Source organism: Aegilops tauschii, chromosome 2 (genome assembly GCF_002575655.3).
Source record: "Aegilops tauschii subsp. strangulata cultivar AL8/78 chromosome 2, Aet v6.0, whole genome shotgun sequence".
Taxonomy (NCBI): Eukaryota; Viridiplantae; Streptophyta; class Magnoliopsida; order Poales; family Poaceae; genus Aegilops; species Aegilops tauschii.
Genome location: NC_053036.3, coordinates 13,451,682 through 13,457,681, shown reverse-complemented (window position 1 = coordinate 13,457,681; position 6,000 = coordinate 13,451,682). Strand labels below are relative to the sequence as shown.

General features: G+C 41.6%; 1 pseudogene; it reads left to right on the top strand.

Annotated features, from left to right (window-relative positions):
• The first annotated feature begins 932 nt into the window (after positions 1-932).
• Positions 933-5,925, top strand: LOC109752480 (syn-copalyl diphosphate synthase-like; annotated as a pseudogene).
• Positions 5,926-6,000: the final 75 nt, after the last annotated feature.

Genomic DNA, 6,000 nt, shown 5'->3' with positions numbered 1-6,000 from the left:
AATCCTTGTACTACGGGAAGTAAAAGCTCTTTACAATTTGTATGTTTGATTTTCAAATATGTGGAGTTAACTAATGTGTTCCCCTTGATTTGGTGAATAAAGTGTATAGTTTATAGCTTAAAAAAATACTACTATATGGTAGCTTGTTTAGGAAATATTGTACATTAGTATTCTCTTTTTATGTGACGGCGCATTAATTGGAGATGATCCCACATAATCTTTTTATGTGACGACGCATTAATTGGAGAGGATCCCACATAATCTTTTTAAGTACAATAATGTGCATTAGTATTCTCTTTTTATGTGACGACGCATTAATTGGAGAGGATCCCACATAATCTTTTTGCACAGTGAAAACATCCGCAATCAAAGGCCAGGGTTCATTACGACCATGGTCCTGTCACTATTAGAGGGTGTTTGTTTCCAGGGACTTATTGGTTTAGGGACTTAAAAAAGTCCCTATAAGTCCCATCTAAACCAAACAGGAGGGACTTATAGGGACTTAAAGTGGTGATTTGGGACTTATCAAAAAAGACTCTCAGGGAGGAACTTATAGGGACTTATAGTGGTGATTTGGGTCTTTTAGCATGTCATTTAATAACCTCTAGCCTATGATAAATCCTGTAAACAAACAGGTAGGGACTCGGGACTTATAAGTTGGGACTTAAAAAAGTCCTAGGACTTATGAAACAAACAGGGCCTTATTACCTCCGTGCTAAAATATTTGTCTTAGAATTATTTAGATACGGATGAATCTAACATCAAAAATCTGTGACAAATTTTTTAGGGACGGAGGGAGTACTTGTCAACAAGCAAGTGCAATCTTCACCTCGAGCGCTCTTCTACAAATACTTGATGATGGCGACAAGCAGCAGCTCATCACTGAGCCAACATCCACGAGGTTAGAGAGAGAGAGAAAGAGAAGACGGAGAATGCTTACGTTTACCACTGCAGTCCAGCATGTTCCCGTGCTCGGCCAGTCGACAGCCGAGCCATGGCGACGACGTTCCCTGCTAAACTCTCAGCGTCGACAATGTGGTAATCTCCTGACCAAAATGCATGCATGGTTAAGAAAGAACTTGAGCGCTCCGGAAAAAACTCTACTTAATCAGTGTTCCTTGCTCACCCTCCCACAAAAAAATGTTTTCATGGTAGCTTTTGTCGCCTCTCAAAATAAATAGAACTTCTTCTATGCATCTTGTCTCTTGTGCACCTAGCGCTTGGAGTGATGTTGATCTAGAGGTTTAGGCCGGCCGGAAAAAAATCCATACTGCATCCAATCGTGAACACTTTTAATTTGGTACATCCCCTAAACACATGAATGGTTAAGATCACTCCGTACTCCTTCATAATTAAGGGTGTGGTGGGCATTAAGAATTTCCTTTTTGAAATGTTAAGAAATAATTAAGTGAAGTCTAAAATTACGTACTCTGATCAGGGACAATGCTGATCCGGACGGATGAAGTAGGCCCTAAGCCCTGATTAATTTCTGAGTAATTGAGGGGATTAATTATTTGATTAAGGTGGATGGACGATAATATCCTATTCAAAGTTTTAGGGGGGAGGGGGGTGTGCCGAAGCAGGCCTCGTTGGTGAATTGGTGATAAGGTGCTTCAGTTGATAATTTTAAATGGGTATTAATTCCATATGACTTACATGTTATTTTTCCATTTGTCATGCCTGATATTTAGGGTTGGTGCTAACTAGCAAATCCCCATCATATCCAGAGGTAGAAGTGGGTGAATTGGATGTTGATAACAACAGACGACACATGGTGAGCATACATTGCATATGAATTAACTCATTGAGCAGATTAATTGGCTACTACACACAAGCTTACAAACATACACTACTATACTGAACACTAATCAAAACAAAATGGCAATGTTCCTAAAGGAAGAACCCAGCGAGATGCAACAGATGATCGATGCCATAAGAATGACGCTGGAGTTATTGGGTGATGGTGAAACGTCGACGAATATTTCTGCCTATGACACGGCATTGGTCGCCCTTGTCAAGAACCTTGAGGGAGGTGATGGACCGCAATTCCCCTCATGCATTGACTGGATTGTTCAAAATCAACTACCGGATGGTTCATGGGGTGACCCCGCTTTCTTTATGGTCCAAGATCGGATGATTAGCACCCTGGCATGTGTGGTAGCACTGAAGTCTTGGAAAATTGACAGCGCCAACTTGTATGATAGAGGTATATCGATCGCTGGATTCTTTCTTTTGACTAAGAATTGACTTGTTTATCCCCACAAAAAGATCATTTGTCTAATGTGTGGAGGACCATTTCTGTTGTAGGTGTGTCATTTATCCAAGAAAATATGAGCAGGTTGGTAGAAGAGGAACAGGATTGGATGCCATCCGGCTTCGAGATTAACTTCCCAGCACCCCTAGACAGGGCCAAGGACCTAAATTTGGACATCCCTTATAATCACCCTGTTTTGGAAGAGATATATGCCAAGAGAAATCTAAAGCTCTCGAAGTATGCATACCTACATCTAACCTTGATTTGCACATTCAGTTGAATAGTTTATGTAGTATTAGGCAATAATTAATCTGAGTCTCAAACTATAGGATCCCTCTGGAACTACTACACGCCACACCAACTACCCTACTTTTCAGCTTGGAGGGAATGACAGACTTGCAGTTGGACTGGGAAAAGCTACTCAAGTTGCAGTGTCCGGACGGCTCCTTCCACTCCTCGCCTGCTGCCACAGCTGCTGCCCTCAGTCACACTGGTGACAAGGAATGCCTTGCATTTCTGGAGAGACTCGTCAAGAAGTTCGACGGGGGAGGTAATTCAAAATCTCTCTACTTGTATAACCGGCACAAATTCACACTTTTCTAGGGTAGGAGACCCTTGCAATGCCCAATGTGTATACTAAGAATTTCCCTTTTTTCAGTGCCATGTACCCATGCGATGGATATTTTTGAGCAGTTATGGGTGGTCGATCGGCTGATGCGTCTGGGGATATCAAGGCACTTCACAAGTGAAATTGAGCAGTGCATGGATTATATTTACAGGTAGAATAAACTACTTCTGTTGTATTGCAAATAAATGATGGAAATAATTCCACTCAAGAGTTCCTAACTTAATTGAGGCATATACACGACTATTTTGTTTGGTAAAGCCATCAAAGTATCAGCAGATTTATCATAAAATACATGCTCATATATATATTTTGTTTAGCAACATATTGCGTATCAAAATAGCAGTTAGAGGCATGGTGGAGACTTCCAAATCATAAATCAGATTTCACTTTTAACCAAGGGAGTACATGTTTGGAAACTCATTGCCTAAACTTAAGTCAGACTTTTACTTGATCTCCCACATTCATGACCGCTATTATTCATACCTATATATTAGCACAAAACTAGCCAAAATCATATTTTATATGACTAAATGTTAATAATTTCAGTGATACTACCTTCACCCAATACATTTAAGTACTAGTTATATATTTTTTGAAATGGAGTATTAATAGTGTTTTTCCTCAAGACCAATAGAGTACTATTTTGAGCGGAGCTGTGTATATATACACTTTGAACAGGCGCTGGACTCAAAAGGGACTGGCTCATAATGCGCACTGCCCAACCACGGATATTGATGACACGGCCATGGGTTTCCGTCTCCTCCGTCAGCATGGCTATGACGTCACTCCATGTATGTAACTAATATTTTGTCAGTCAAATTTATGAATGAAACTAGATTCAAAATTCGAGAAGTGCTTCTTTGTTTGTTTTGAGGTAGTAGCGCTTTGGCTTGTATAACTACTCTGTCATGCTAGATCAAGTTTGACTAATGTGTATCCACAATGCAGCCGTGTTTAAGCACTTTGAGAAGGACGGCAAGTTTGTATGCTTCCCCATGGAGACCAACCACTCATCTGTCACCCCAATGCACAACACTTATCGTGCATCTGAATTTATGTTCCCCGGTGACGACGATGTCCTAGCACGGGCTGGGCACTATTGACATTCATTCCTCCAAGAGAGACAAGCCTCCAACAAACTGTACGACAAGTGGATCATCGCCAAGGACCTGCCGGGTGAGGTATGTCCCAACACATTCAAGTTAATTATATATGAGGGAATGCGGTCCAGCTAGAACTTAATTTCCTTGGTTGACAATAGACACAGAGTAATGAGTAATTCTATGGTGCCTTGTGCTTGTAAAAATAGGTTGAGTACACACTGAACTTCCCCTCGAAAGCAAGTTTGCCTCGATTGAAACAAGGATGTATCTGGATCAGTATGGAGGCAACACCGATGTTTGGATAGGCAAGGTCCTCTACAGGTAACAACCATCCTATATGTAGTGTGTAGTAATGGTATTCAGCTAGCACCAAGTCTTAATTGCAGTTATGGAAGTCATATATTTGGTTCTGACACCTGACTTTTCAGAATGAAACTTGTGAGCAATGACTTGTACCTTAAAATGGCAAAAGCTGATTTCAGAGAATATCAAAGACTCTCCCGACTTGAGTGGAATGTCCTCAGAAAGTAAGTCACGGTCAATTTTATCTACCACTCTATCCTCGCGTTCAGTTAATTCGCTTCTACATAAGACAACTAGATTTGGTTGTATGAATCCTTGTCATGCAGAGGCAGGGTGTTGACTCATTTTGCTTTGCATCCTATTGATGTTATGTTAAGATTTAATAAAAGGGAACTTTGCTAGGGGGAAATGACAACTACTACCTCCATGCCTAAATATAAGACGTTGGGTCAGTTTAAAGATTCTTACTCGAGAGTACATGCAGGTGGTATTTCAGGAACCGTCTGCAGAGGTATGGTGGCACTCCAAAGAGTGCGCTCACGGCTTACTTCTTAGCTTCAGCAAACATCTTCGAACCTGATCGAGCAGCAGAGCATCTAGGGTGGGCTCGCATGGCGGTGCTTGCCGGGGCGGTGACCTCTCACTTTCGACACACTGGGTATGAAATGCATACGGCTTCATAGTTTTTTCCCTCTCCGGAGTCTAGCTTTAGTGGTGGTCAATGTAACATGTGTGTGCACGCATTGCAGGGGACCAAAAGACTCAACAGAGAATCTTGAAGACCTTATTGACCTTGTCTTGTTTGACGACGCTTCTGGTGCTCTTCATGAAGCTGTATAATTCATGGAACAACTACACTCAGATATGAATGTGCATATATATAATGCTGAATTTTTCTTTACGAGATACGAAACTGAGTATTTTGTTTGGAACCTTGAGTGGAAGCAGTGGCTCATGGCATGGACTACAAAGGAGAGCCATGGATCCATTGAAGGGGATACAGCACTGTTGTTGGTTCACACAGTCGAGATCTTCTCGGGAAGGCATGTTACGGCCGAGCAAAACCTCAACCTTTGGGATTATTCCCAGCTGGAGCAGCTCACCTCTTCCATCTGCCGCAAGCTTGCCACAATAGTTCTTGCTCAGGTGCGTGTGTACATGCATTGCATATCCTAGATTCATAAATGCATCTACCTTCGTTTGAGTTGCATGTGATTTGTCAAATTATAACCAAAAAAAGTTCAATGGGGAAAAACAGAATGGGGCAAGTATGGAGAGCACAAAGGACTTACACCGGCAAGTGAACTTGGAGATGCAAGAACTATCGTGGCGTGTTCATCAGGGTTGCCATGGCATCAACACAGAGACCAGGAAGACATTTCTCAACGTTGTGAAAAGCTTCTATTACTCGGCTCATTGCTCACATGAAACAGTCGATAAATACATCGCAAAGGTCATATTCCAGGATGTCATGTAGGAAGTACCCTCTTCTGTCCTTGCCAGATGTCTAAGTTGATGCTGACGCATGAATTAAGCACGTCTTCTGTTGAGTTTCATCATGGTACATGTTTAAGTTGTATACGAGTGATAACCCTACTTATCTAGTTGGTTGCTGCTGGCTCAGTCTCTCAATGGCGTGTGTGTGTTTATAGGGGTGATTGTATGCTCCTGCATGTGAGCGACTTGGAGCTATAGCACGCTATTTAAAATTT